Raw genomic sequence first — 14912 nt, forward strand, 5'->3', positions numbered from 1 at the left:
TTTGTAACCTGTCCTTTAAATCGGCTTCTGTACCCAACGACTGGAAGATAGCTAATGTAACGCCAATATTAAAAAAGGGCTCTACAGGTGATCCGGCAATTACAGACCAATAAGTCTAATGTAGGTGTGACGAAGTGGGGGATTTTCTTATTTATTTTCTTGTTTTCGGTGGGGTTTCAATGGTTTGCATGCGGAGGGGGTGGGACTCAGTTTCCCTGGGTGTTACTGGTTTAACGAGGTGAGGGGAGAGGGAGTTTGTTGTTACAGAGGACCGGAGAGGCAATGTGGGACCCCAGCCAATGGCCTGGAGGATGGATACCCCAGAGACCGGACCCAGAGACCCAGCTCAGGAATCGCAGCCGGTTCTGGCCAGTAGGAGGACAATGGCCTGCAGAGTGAGGAGCCAGTGACCTAACCAGCCGGTTCCAGCCAGAGGACAGAAGCAAGGAGAGGAGGCCCCGGTTTATGACCTTGTTTACCTGGAGAGAAGACAATGGACAGAGGCCGGGCTTGGGGCCGGGGATCTCAGATGCCCAGCTGGGAAGCAAGGGGGCTCTGGGCTGGAGAGGGGGAGCAGGCAAAGCCCACCTGGATGCAGAGAGACTGGGATGTGCTGGGCTGAGGGAGGCCAGGCCTGAGGCCCTGAGAGTTTCCTGTGCTGTGTTTAACTCTCAATAAATCCTCCTGTTTTATGCTAGCTGAGAGTCACTCCGGTCTAGAGAACAGGGTTGCATGAACCCCTTCGGGGGTGAAGGCCCTGGGAGTCCAGAGCGAGTGGACTCCCTGAGGGGGCCCACAGCAGAGACAGACGTGCTAAGGCTCAGAGAGGTGCGGCTCCAGGAGGCGGAGGGGCCTGACCCCGAGAGAGAGTAGACCCCCAAGAAGGGCTGTCGCACTGAAAGGGGCACCCTCCACGGACCGCACGGGGCCAAGAGTGGGCACGATCTGTGAGTCCATGACATCCTGCTTCTCGGGCAAATTAGTCGAAACAATAGTAAAGAATAAAATTGTCAGACACATAGAAGAACATAAATTGTTGGGCAAAAGTCAACATGGTTTCTGTACAGGGAAATCATGTCTTACTAATTTATTAGAGTTCTTTGAAGAGGTCAACAAACATGTGGACAAGGGGGATCCAGTGGACATAGTGTACTTAGATTTCCAGAAAGCCTTTGACAAGGTCCCTCACCAAAGGCTCTTACGTAAATTAAGTTGTCATGGGATGAAAGGGAAGGTCCTTTCATGGATTGAGAACTGGTTAAAAGACAGGGAACAAAGGGTAGGAATTAATGGTAAATTCTCAGAATGGAGAGGGGTAACTAGTGGTGTTCTCCAAGGCTCAGTCCTAGGACCAATCCTATTCAACTTATTCATAAATGATCTGGAGAAAGGGGTAAAAAGTGAGGTGGCAAAGTTTGCAGATGATACTAAACTGCTCAAGATAGTTAAGACCAAAGCAGACTGTGAAGAACTTTAAAAAAGATCTCACAAAACTAAGTGATTGGGCAACAAAATGGCAAATAAAATTTAATGTGGATAAATGTAAAGTAATGCACATTGTAAAAAATAACCCCAACTATACATACAATATGATGGGGGCTAATTTAGCTACAACAAATCAGGAAAAAGTTCTTGGAGTTATCGTGGATAGTTCTCTGAAGTTGTCCGTACAGTGTGCAGAGACGGTCAAAAAAGCAAACAGGATGTTAGGAATCATTAAAAAGGGGATAGAGCATAAGACAGAGAATATATTATTGCCTTTATATAAACCAATGGTATGCCCACATCTGGAATGCTGCGTACAGATGTGGTCTCCTCATCTCAAAAAAGATATACTGGTACTAGAAAAGGTTCAGAGAAGGGCAACTAAAATGATTAGGGGTTTGGAAAGTGTCCCATATGAGGAGAGATTAAAGAGGCTAGGACTTTTCAGCTTGGAAAAGAGGAGACTAAGGGGGGATATGATAGAGACATATAAAATTATGAGTGATGTGGAGAAAGTAGATAAGGAAAAATTATTTATTTCTTCCCATAATACAAGAACTAGGGGTCTCTAAATGAAATTAATAGGCAGCAGGTTTAAAACAAATAAAAGGAAGTTCTTCTTCACACAGCGCACAGTCAACTTGTGGAACTCCTTACCTGAGGAGGTTGTGAAGGCTAGGACTGTAACAGCATTTAAAAGAGAACTGGATAAATTCATGGAGGTTAAGTCCATTAATGGCAATTAGCCAGGATGGGTAAGGAATGGTGTCCCTAGCCTCTGTTTGTCAGAGATCACTTGATCATTACCTGTCAGGTTCACTCCCTCTGGGGCACCTGGCATTGGCCACTGTCGGTGACAGGATACTGGGCTGGATGGACCTTTGGTCTGACCCAGTACGGCCGTTCTTACGTTCTTATGTTCTAGGCGGCAGGGTTTCTAACCTTTGAATCATTCTTGAGGCTTTTTTCTGACTTTTCTTTAATTGATAACATCCTTCTGGAATGGCGTTCACCAGCATAACCCCTTGGAGAATGGCATTAAATTGGAGTAACACCACAGTGAAACAGGCAGGTGCTGTGAGGCTCCGGATGGGACTGGTCCCCAGATCGGGTGTCTGTTTGTCAAAATCCCCTGGCCACTGTCAGAAGACAGGATACTGGGCTAGATGGTCCTTTGGTCTGACCCAGTATGGCCGTTCTTATGTTCTTATGTGTCACCATCTTCCACCCTGGCACTGTTCAATTCAGAGACAGGGAGAGGAGAATGATCAGAAGAAAATCTGATTAAGCAGTTCTCTGCTCAGTATGACTAAGGAGACCTCCATTTACTGTACACATTCACACAGCATTGCTCATGCTTGCATTTCATCAGGAGATTCGCTATATTTAATGCAAAGCCTCAACTGCTGGAGTCACGTGATTATATGAGACTCTCAGCTTCCATGACAACAAGAAGTAAGTTTCTGGCATTCATGGGTATTCAGGAAAGAAAAAATATGACCCAAGTGCATCCTAAAGACTGAAAACCCAGAAGGTGAATAAACAGAATCCAAATGTATTATTATTATTATTAAAAATCATGGTTTTGGAACCAATCTCTCGATTTTTGGGGGTCCTGACTCAAGATTTTTGCACTTTGGAGGTTCATAATACTGAAATTAAAACTGTTCTGTTTGCAACACATTTCTGACCTCTTGATAACCCTCTTATTTTTCATGTAGATTTAAATAAATAAAAATAAACTGAGTTGTGGAGTTTTATTTTTGATAAATCTGGGAATTAAAGCAGCAGCCATTTCTGTATTATTATTAGAGCTGGTCCAAATTTTCAAAAGAAATATTTTTGCTGATTTTCTTTTTTCAAAACAAATACATTCGTACAAGGAATTATTGATATTGTCAAAATTCTTCATTTCCCCCCCTAAAAATATGGTTGTATTTGATTTGATTTTCAAAAATTGTATCCAAAAATGTATTGACATCTTTTCTTTCATGAACAATCATTTTGATTGTGTTTTTATAACAATCTTTTGGGAGAAAACACAAATGGACCCGTTAAAAAATGTTTGTTGGGGTGTGATTTTTTTTCAATCTCCCTCCCAAACAACACTTCCTAATCTAATTTCTTTACACCAGTCATGATTTTATAGACCTCAATCATATCTCCCCTTAGCCATCTCTTTTCCAAGCTGAAATGTCCCAGTCTTATAGATTCATAGATTCATAGATTCTAGGACTGGAAGGGACCTTGAGAGGTCATCGAGTCCAGTCCCCTGCCCGCATGGCAGGACCAAATACTGTCTAGTCTTATTAATCTCTCCTCATATGGAAGCTGTTTCGTACCCCTACTCATTTTTCTGAACCTTTTCCAAGTCCAAGATATCTTTTTTGAGATGGGGAGATCACATCTGCACGCAGTATTCAAGGTGTGGGTGTCCCATGGGTTTCTAGAGAGGCAACATGATATTTTCTGGCCTATTATCTATCACTTTCTTAATGATGCGCAGCGCTCTGTTTGCTTTGTTGACTGCCGCTGCACATTGAGTGGATGTTTTCAGAGAACTATCCACAATGACTCCAGGATCTCTTTGCACTCTTTGATCACATGCACTGCAGTAGCCCCTTCCTTCCGAGGACAACATTGTGGTGGACTCTGCTTCCCTGTGACCCTGTGTGTGCTGTGCTGTATAAAGATGGTCTGATGGTTAGGGGGCTAGGCTGGGAATTGGGGGATCTAGGTTCTGTCCCCAACTTGGAAGCTTGGCACCTGGGGTGGGGTAGGCTGGGGTGATATCCAAGAAAACCTCATTTGGGCCTTAGGTTTATGCTCTGGAGTGGGGAAGGGAAGATGCCAGGAACTTGGCTGTGTCCTAACAAACTTCCCTCAGTACAGCCAATCCGCTGGGACAGCCCTGCAGAATTCCCTGGATCTCTGTGGGGCACGAGGCAGCTGATCCAGGGAGCCACGCCCCACTAGAAGGGGTTTGCTGATTGGACTCTTCTCCGATGAATAATTCCCAGAATCCTCCGACGGATCTGCTCGGTTTTCAAGCTGTCGATGATGGGGTTCAGGACGCAATGGGGGAGGGGGGCACCAGCAGGTAGGCATCGGCCAGGAGCATGTGCGTGAAGGGGGACAGGTGCCTCCCAAACCTGTGTATTATGAACAACCCAATGAGTGGGATGTAGATGGTGCAGCAGGTGTAAGAGATGCAGGTGCTGAATGCCTTGATGTGCTCTTCCCAGGAGGCAGTGCTCAGGACGGCCTTCAGGATCATGACATATGATGGGTGGATAGACAAGGAATCCAATCCCTTGGTCAGTACCGTGGCAGTCAGACCGTACAAGTTGACCTGTTGACCTGTTTTGTCCCCATGGGCCAACGTCCGCACATCCGAGTGCAGGCAGAAGGGAAGCCTTTTAATGAGGAAGACAACTGGCAGCATCACACAGACTGCCCGCAATAGAATCGCCGCCCCTGCCTTTTGCTCCTGGCATTTGTCAAGACGGAGGCATATCTCGGAGGGTTGCATATGGCCACAAAGCAGTCAAACGCCATGGCGACCCAGGACCCCAGACTCCGCGGTGGAGAAGGCTGGATGAAGTACATCTGGGTAACGCAGGCATTGAAATGGATGGAGCTGGAATCCAACCAGAAGATGCTCAGCATGGTGGGCAAGGTGGAGACAGATAAGCCCAAGTCTGCCAATGCCAGCGTCGAAAGGAAATAGAACATTGGGATGAGGAGACTGTGGTCCAGCCATATGACAGAGAGCATGATGTAGTTCACTGAGCCCAGAGGGAAAGCCATCCAATAATAGACATGCTGCAGCCCTGGAATTCCTGTGAGGATTCAGGCCAAGTGGCTGAAGCCAGTCTGACTCATCGCTGATGTCTCATGCATTCAGTGTCCTCTGTAGGTCCAAACAACACCTGTAATAACAGCAGCATAATCCATTTGTAGGTCATCTACCAAAATACTACATTAAAAGAACATTATTAAGGTTACAAAGTCAAGCACTTAAAAGTTAGGGCATGACAGAATTAAGACTGCCTGCCAGACCTCTTTGTGTGTATCCCTCATGAGACAGTTTGTTATTACAGGCCACGTAGAATTTAGCCACAGGACCTCTGCCTCATTCAGTGCATAGCGTGGACCATGTGGCCTCTGGCTTTATTCAAACCCTGTACTGAAGACAGAGGAATTAATTTGTTTTCCAATTATTATGTCCATTGTAGAGATTGGGGAAATGAGGCACAGGGAGATCAAGGTAAAAAGTGTCCCCTACTTCAGCATGGCCAAGCTGAGACGCCAGGACTGGAATCTTCAGAGTACTTAGCGTTAGGCAGCGCGTCGTATGTTCAAAACACAGTCCCCAGTGGCACCAATGAGTGTTCAGTGCCTCTGCACCCAGGATATGAGGATCACACAATTAGTGACACGTTCGGTTTAAGTGACTTGCCCAGTATCACACAGTCAGTCTGTGGCAGAGGCAGGGATCCGATCCAATTCTCCAGGGCAGCACTCAATAGCCTTCACCCTGAGACCATCCTCTCTCTTCCAGTGTACGTTGCTCTCACAAACTCTGCCTCAGCCTGATTGACGTTTACCCAGATCACCAAAAATAAACATGGATTCTCCCAGTTCTGCCCTCAGATGCGATTGTGAGACTCCCTTTGGGGATAGTGAAGTTGCCCCAGTCAAAGTCAAAGCAGAATTTGGTCAAACGGGAGTGGCACTAGGTAACTGGCAATGCCCAGATGCTGTGGGGATGGGTGCCAGACAGAAAGAAAGGAAGGAAGGAAAAAAGAAAAAAAAAAGAATGGTCAGCAGACAAAATGCAGTTAAACCAGAGAGAACTTACTACTGCAGGATCAGAAATAATGTGATTATTTTTGTATCTGGATGGATTTTTTATTTGGAACAAAGTTATATAAAATGTTTTAGTAGCTCTGTCATCTCCCTTCAAAGCCCGCAAGCCCATTCCCCAAACCTACACTGATGGGAGGAAAAACGGAGTTGTGTTTCTAAATTGCCAATAAAAGATCAAAGGGAAGGAAAAAATTCGGAATCGCGGCCATCAGCAAACACTGCGGCATTGTCATGACGGTCTGAAATGTCAGCAATAAAAATGATAGTGGCAGAGTCAGTTTAACATGTAAATGGTCTGAGAAGAGCCTGCCATATTTTTATGCAGAGCAAGGAGTGGGGATCACTTCTTAGGTACATTTACAGGACGACAGATGCTAAATAGGGTTGATCTCCAGAGGAAAAATCCAAACCGACCTGGGAATGCTATAAATGTGGTTAATGCAGATAGGCTCCAAAGCATCTTCGTCAATCTCCCAGTGTCTGCTCAGTCGGTTCGGCCAGCTGGCAAAGTGGAACACTTCCCCACTCTTTCCAGGGCAGGAGAGCTCAGATTAACATGAGCTAGCACAAATTGTACTTCACTGGGGGTTTCCATACGTCCACAGAGCCACATTCTCAGCTCCCTTTGTTCAGTTTGTGAGTCAAGTGTGCTTTGCCTGGGTGGTTAGAAAGTCAAAACCAAGTAAGAACGTCAAGATGTGGCTGGAGCAGACAGTGGCAAATGCCTTTTGGCTATGAACTCTGAGGAGCCTCACTGCATGGCATGAAAGGTTATGAGGTGTAGGGAAGAGCTTGCTTTGTCCTCACCCACAACTATTTCACATTTGGGGACAATATATACCTTCAAGTCAGTGGCACTGCTATGGGTACCCGCATGGCCCCACAGTATGCCAACATTTTTATGGTTGACTTAGAACAATGCTTCCTTAGCTCTTGTCCCCTAACGCCCCTACTCTACTTGCGCTACATTGATGACATCTTCATCATCTGGACCCATGGAAAAGAAGCCCTTGAGGAATTCCACCATGATTTCAATAATTTCCATCCCACCATCAACCTCAGCCTAGATCAATCCACACAAGTGGTCCATTTCCTGGACACTACTGTGCTAATAAGCGATGGTCACATAAATACCACCCTATACCGGAAACCTACTGACCGCTACACTTACCTACATGCCTCCAGCTTCCATCACGATCCATTGTCTACAGCCAAGCTCTGAGATATAACCGCATTTGCTCCAATCCCTCAGACATAGACAAGCACCTACAAGCATTCTTAAAACTACAATACCTTCTTTACTGATCCTTTACTCTCACAGATCTTAGGAGACAGACCTGTCCTCACTTACAGACAACCCCCCAACCTAAAGCAAATACTCACTAGCAACCACACATCACTGAACAAAAACATTGACCCAGGAACCTATCCTTGTAACAAAGCCCGATGCCAACTCTGTCCACATATCTATTCAAGTGACATCATCATAGGACCTAATCACATCAGCCATTCCATCAGGGGCTCGTTCACCTGCACATCTACCAATGTGATATATGCCATCATGTGCCAGCAATGCCCCTCTGCCATGTACATTGGCCAAACCAGACAGTCTCTACGCAAAAGAATTAATGGACACAAATCTGACATCAGGAATCATAATACTCAAAAACCAGTGGGAGAACACTTTAACCTGTCTGGCCATTCAATGACAGAGCTGCGGGTGGCTATCTTACAACAGAAAAACTTCAAAAACAGACTCCAACGAGAGACTGCTGAGCTGGAATTGATATGCAAACTAGATATAATCAACTCAGGATTGAATAAGGACTGGGAATGGCTGAGCCATTACAAACATTGAATCTATCTCCCCTTGTAAGTATTCTCACACTTCTTATCAAACTGTCTGTACTGGGCTATCTTGATTATCACTTCAAAAGTTTTTTTCTCTTACTTAATTGGCCTCTCAGAGTTGGTAAGACAACTCCCACCTGTTCATGCTCTCTGTATGTGTGTATATATATCTCCTCAATATATGTTCCACTCTGCATGCATCCGAAGAAGTGGGCTGTAGTCCACGAAAGCTTATGCTCTAATACATTTGTTAGTCTCTAAGGTGCCACAAGTACTCCTGTTCTTTTTGCGGATACAGACTAACACGGCTTCTACTCTGAAATAGTAACAGAGAGTCCTGTGGCACCTTTAAGACTAACAGATGTATTGGAGCATAAGCTTTCATGGCTGAATGCCCACTTGGTCGGATGGGCATTCACCCACGAAAGCTTATGCTCCAATACATCTGTTACTCTTAAAGATGCCACTGGACTCTCTGTTGCTTTTTACAGATCCAGACTAACACGGCTACCCCTCTGATACTTGTTTCAATAGTATGTCTGTCCAAAGCTTGCAAATCGCTCAGTAACAAAGCAGAACAGTTTAAAGCGCTGTCGCCACGATGGGATTAATCAAAGTGACAAACGCTGCCCAGAGCCCTTCTAGCACCATGAGCGACAATTCCCATGGGATCATTTGAACACAGGCTTCCCCGAACAAGCCAACATGGATTTTCAGTGACACTAAGAAAAAGCTCTGACTGCAATTGACGTGACTGGAGTCAGAGAGAGGAGAAATGGAGCTGTATTTAACAGCCATTGTCCAGGTAGCTGCTGGTCTGAGCAGAGCCAGCCCCTGCATAGAGACAATCTCCCTCTGGAAGAGGCCAATCATGTTGTCCGCACAGGGAGTAGAATTTGGTTTACTTTGTAGTGTACTGGTTCTTAACAAGAACCCAAGGCCAGGTTTTTTTAAGGTATTTAGGTTCCTAACTCTGATTTCAATGGGAGTTAGGCACCTAAATATCTTTAAAAACCTGACCATGGTCTATATATAGCACTTGGCATCCACAGGTCTCAAAGTGCTTTACCAAGGGGGACCAGGGCCATCAGCCCCCTTTTAACAACAGAGAGACTAAGAGGTAATCAAGAATAAGCCTCCTCCAGGGCCCTAAATCCCATTGGCACAGAACTTGGGCACCTAAATCAGCTAGGTGCGTTTGAAAATGTTACGCTGGGTGTTTAGGTGACTGGGCCAAGACAACACAGAAAGTCAGTAGCAGAGCCTAGACCCAGGTCGCTTGACGTCACATGTCTGCTGATGCACAGCTTGTGTAGCGTGTGTGTATGTGTTTGTGAGAGAGAGAGACAGGCAGACAGTGCATGCAGGTACCCCTTCATGGGCCTGCAGTGAAGGGGATCCCTCTGGTACAGAGCTGGCATAGCCCCGGCCTAGCAGACGTCCAGGGGGTGCTGAGTGTGGGAGGCTGATGGGATCTAGTGCTGCCACCTAGGGGTGTGGTCCTGTAGCACGAAGGACAGAGGTGCATGATTTGACCTAGAGCTGGGCTTGAAAACAGAGTTTTTTTCCCCCATGAAAATTTTTGACACAAACTAAAATGTTTCCTTTTCATCCATGTTTTGGGGTGAGTTTTCATAGAAAACGGATCATTTTTCTCTGAAAGCTCAGCTGCCATGATGCTGCCCAGCTGCAACTGCCTGGATCCCGAAGAGAGATGGAGGCTTTTCATCTGCCTCGTCCTCGTCACATAAATGAAGGTTGCACTGACGGAGTCTATGGCTGTGGTATGAAAAGGTCAGAAGCTCCTGCCCAGTCTATGGCTGGGTTATTATGCCCATCAGCTACTCTAACCAACTTCAGCAGGTGCTGCAGTGACAAACTCTATTAGCACATCTCTGAGGAGCCTGTGCTAGCAGGGAGCTGGAGAGGGTCCTAGAGCAGTTGTGGTGGCCCAGAGATTGGGGGTGGGCTTGGCTACCAGTGGATCACTGAGATCTGCACCTAACTTCGGGGATCTCTGGATCCTGGGTCCCTCTGTTTATTCCACAGGTAAATTTGTTGGACTGGAAGGGACCTCGAGAGGGCATCTAGTCCTGTCCCTGTACTCGTGTCAGAACTAAGTATTATATCGACCATTCCTGACAGGTATTTGTCTGACCTGTCCTTAAAAATCTCCAACTATACAGATTTCACAACATCCCTGGGCAATTTATTCCAGTGCTTAACCCCCCTGACAGGTGAGAAGTTTTTCCCCTACTGGAACGATCCAAGGGTTAAAGCTGGTGCGCACTCAGCCAAGCAGCTGAGGTTCCCTGATGGCCAAGTGGCCCCCAAGGGAATGTGCAAACATGCTTCATAAAGACAGTTCCCTCCGTATCTGAACAGACATGTCTGCTGCCCTGCAACCTCTCCGATGGCTCCTTGTCCTTTACAGTGAAGACGTGTGGTGTCAGCGGCTCCCCTTCTAGCAGGAATTGGGTACGTTGGCAGGCTTCACTTTATAATGAAATGTGAAGGGGAAAGGCTGCCAGCTGTTTCATTTGCAGAGATTCTGTGCAGCAGCAGAGGACTCAGCTGGGGTTTCTGAGTGACTCAGTGATGGGGTTGGAGGCAGGGCCGGCTCTAGGCACCAACAAACCAAGCACGTGCTTGGGGCGGCACGTTTTCAGGGGTGGCATTCCAGCCATCTTTTTTTTTTTGCTTCGGGCAGCAAAAGCCTAGAGCCAGCGCTGGTGGCATCAGCGCGTTGTGTGCGGGGGGGGGGGGTGCACCCTTGGGCCGCTGCGGTTCGTGCCATGGGGGAGTAGCGCCTGCACCTTACGGCTGGGCTGGGCAGGCTCCAAGCGGGGGACACTCGGGCTGGGAGCCGCCCTGCAGGGCACATGGAGCCACTTGCAGGTGACGCAGGACGGCCGCCCCCAGAGCCACAGTCAGGGCTGGGCAAAGCGGCCAGAGACGCCCAGGGACTGTGGCAGGGTGACCAGAAGCAGCAGCAGCAGGAGCAGGGCCATAGAGGGTGGGGTGCTGCCATACGGGGCCCGTGTCCCGCTCTCTGGGGCTCCGCTTCCTCTGGGGCTACCTTGCCCCGGCTCCTCATCCCCCTACCGGGATGGTCCCCAGGCTCTGCCCTCCTGGATCCTGGACAGTCCTGGAAGTGGGAGCCCTGGCTGGAGGGACCCTGGGCTAAGGCACAGCCCATGAGCCTCGCTGCTTACCCCGACCCCGCCAGCACCGGACTGGTTGGAGGTGAGGGGGGAGCAGGCAGAATCAGCACTGGTGGGGGGGAGCCCATAGCTGGGGCGGCAGGCGGTGCAGGGGGGGGGAGAGAGAGCCCAGGGCTGGGGTTGCAGGGGGTGTGAGTGTGGGAGGGCACTGGTGGGGGTGAGAGCACAGAGCTGGGGTGGAGGGCAGACAATTTTTTTTTGCTTGGGGAGGCAAAAAACCTAGAGCCGGCCCTGGTTGGAGGGCAGGCAGCACTGGGTAGCTTGGGAAACACTTCCCTACATCTGCCCAGGGTCCATGCTGGGTTATTCAAGCTACACAGAAATCTGAGCTTCAAAGCAAGCTCGGAGTGTTAAAACCCCAATGCCCCAAGTCAGGGTTTCTCAAGGGCTCCCATTTCTACAAATGCCGTGTGCTCTGGGCCCGATCCTGCCAGAGGCTGAGCGATAGGAGACCCCTTGGAATATCAGTGACTACTTCCCAAATCCCCTCAGGTTTATATGCTTCTGAAAATTTAATCAGCAAATACATTTAAAAGGTTTTATTCTCTGCCTTGATTGTGAAGGCAGGAATTCAGAGCTGTGTTGCTCTGTGGTAACAGGTATGATAGGGCATATTTCTGTTTCCTGACTGGCTGAGGGCTCCAGAATTTCTTTCCTGTAGAGACCCCTCAGATTACTGGGCTACCGGCAACTCTGCCCCCTCTCTGGTCTCCGAGTTCCAGATGTCAGGCCTTGTACCCCCCCACCCCAACTAGACAGAGTACTCAAGATGAGGCCTCACCAATGTCGAATAGAGGGGAATGATCACATCCCTCGATCTGCTGGTAATGCCCCTACTTATACAGTCCAAAATGATGTTGCCTTCTTGGCAACAAGGGCACACTGTTGACTCATATCCAGCTTCTCGTCCACTGTAACCCCTAGGTCATTTTCTGCAGAACCGCTTCCCAGCTATTCGGTCCCTAGTCTGTAGTAGTGCGTGGGATTCTTCTGTCCTAAGTGCAGGACTCTGCACTTGTCCTTGTTGAACCTCATCAGGTTTCTATTGGCCCAATCCTCTAATTTGTCTAGGTCCCTCTGTATCCTATCCCTACCCTCCAGTGTATCTACCACTCCTCCCAGTTTAGTGTTATCTGCAAACTTGATGAGGGTGCAGTCCACACCATCCTCCAGATCATTAATGAATGATTGAACTCTCTGGATTCAGTCAACATTGGCCATTCAAAGCACTTCAGCTTCTCTTGGAAGGGTTTTTGAGGGTCAGAGTGTATCACTGGGAGCATTTGGTAAGGGAAAGGTAACAGAGCCCAGTTCTGATTGAATGCATACATGTAAATCTGGAGTGATGGCTTTCAATACAATGTCATTGAATAAAGAACTTGTGCCTAAGAATGTATCTCGTGTACTGCAAAGAGGCAGTAGCTTAATGTGGACTCTCAGGAGTGGAGAAAATTAAAAAGTATATACAATGCGGCAATGAAACACATTTATAAATAGCTTCAGTACAGGACCGTGCAGTAGGTAGCTTGGGAAGTCTTCCACTACAGCTGCCAATGCTCCACTGGGGGTTATTCAAGCTCCACTGTGGGTTGTCCAAGTGAGTTCGGAGTGTTAAAACCCAGATGTCCCAAGTCAGGATTTCTCAATCGGTCCCATTTCTAGAGCTGCCGTGTGCTCTGAGCCCGATCCTGTCAGGGGCTAAGCAAGAGGAGACGCCACGGAATATCAGTGACTAGTTCAAAAATCACCTCAGGTGTATTTGCTCATGGAAATTTAATCAGCAAATGCTTTTTTAAAAGTTTTATTCTCTGGCTCAGTTGTGAAGGCAGGAATTCAGAGCTGCGTTGCTTTGTGGTAACAGGTCTGATAAGGCATATTTCTATTTCCTGACTGGCTGAGGGCTCCAGCAATTCTGCACGGTAGATGCCACTCCGAGTTACAGGGCTACCTGCATCTCTGCCACCGCTCTGGTCTCTGAGTGAAAGACATCAGGCCTTGTACCCTGCCCTCTCCTGGGGCGGAATCCCGCCATTCTCCCACCCTCAGACTGGGCCCTGCGCTATAGCACACTGTGGTCCAACTGTGCTTATCCAGCAGGTCAGAGTGGGTTCAGCACCTGTGGTTCTTCCCTTTGGGAGGCTGTGAGCAGTGGTGAGACAAGTGACCAGCCTGCCATGAACCAAAATTCAAAATAATCTGAACAGTAGGAATAAAGCATAAAATGGGGGTATAAGAAGTTTTTCCAGCAACCGTCAGTATGTGTCCGTGACCCCAAGCTCTCCCACTCTGACAGGGGCACAGGCAGTCAGAGAGGCTTCATATTTCCCCAGCAGTGTCTGTGCCTGTCAGTCTGAACAGCCTCTCAGCAACAGCTGCCCCACATCTGGGCAGGCTCCCAAAGCTGGCAATACACGCTGTGCAATGTGTCTGGAGCCCGGAAGTAGGCTATTCCCAGTTTGTTGTTCTTGTGTGGTCTCTCAACCTCCCTGAAGTGCTTATTCAGAGATGTTTTTTCTTGAGCTGTTGCTTTGTTTCCTGTTTGTTTTCCAGTAGCCTATTAAACTAAGAATAAGCCATACTCATTTCACCAAATATAGCCATAATGTAAACAGATCACTAGTTAAATCGATATAGTTCTACAGCAAACATCCCAAGAACTGGCCTTAATATGCATATTCTTTATGGCAGCTCCGCTCCATGTCTGTCCCAATATGGTTCCTGGGTGCTACGGATTTTATGAATACAGGACAGAGACAGTCAGAGAGAGGAGCAATAGACTATTTTACTGTGCGAAATGAAGTTCCATTTCCATGAATACTCATGCATTTGACTCATGCGTTCTTTGATACGATAACGAGTCTTGTGGATAAGGGAGAAGCGGTGGATGTGGTATACCTAGACTTTAGTAAGGCATTTGATATGGTCTAGCATGATATTCTTATCAATAAACTAGGCAAATACAATTTAGATGGGGCATACTATAAGGTGGGTGCATAACTGGCTGGATAACCATACTCAGAGAGTAGTTATTAATGATACCCAATCCTGCTGGAAAGGTATAACAAGTGGGGTTCCTCAGGGATCTGTTTTGGGACCGGCTCTGTTCAATATCTTCATCAACGACTTAGATATTGGCATAGAAAGTACGCGTATTAAGTCTGCAGATAATACCAAACTGGGAGGGATTGCAACTGCTTTGGAGGGCAGGGTCATAATTCAAAATGATATGGACAAATTGGAGAAATGGTCTGAGGTAAACAGGATGAAGTTTAACAAAGACAAATGCAAAGTGCTCCACTTAGGAAGGACCAATCAATTTCACACATACAGACTGGGAAGAAACTGTCTAGGAAGGAGTACGGAGAAAGGGATCTAGGGCTTATAGTGGACCACAAGCTAAATATGAGTCAACAGTGTGATGCTGTTGCAAAAAAAGCAAACATGATTCTGGGATGCATTAACAGGTGTGTTGTGAGCAAG

At 47.3% G+C, this 14912-nt stretch overlaps 1 pseudogene; it reads right to left on the reverse strand.

Annotated features, from left to right (window-relative positions):
* Window positions 1-4552: 4552 nt before the first annotated feature.
* On the reverse strand, window positions 4553-5295 carry LOC135984281 (olfactory receptor 51L1-like; annotated as a pseudogene).
* Between the last annotated feature and the right edge of the window lie 9617 nt (window positions 5296-14912).

The sequence above is a fragment of the Chrysemys picta genome, chromosome 1 (assembly GCF_011386835.1).
Source record: "Chrysemys picta bellii isolate R12L10 chromosome 1, ASM1138683v2, whole genome shotgun sequence".
NCBI classification, from domain to species: Eukaryota; Metazoa; Chordata; order Testudines; family Emydidae; genus Chrysemys; species Chrysemys picta.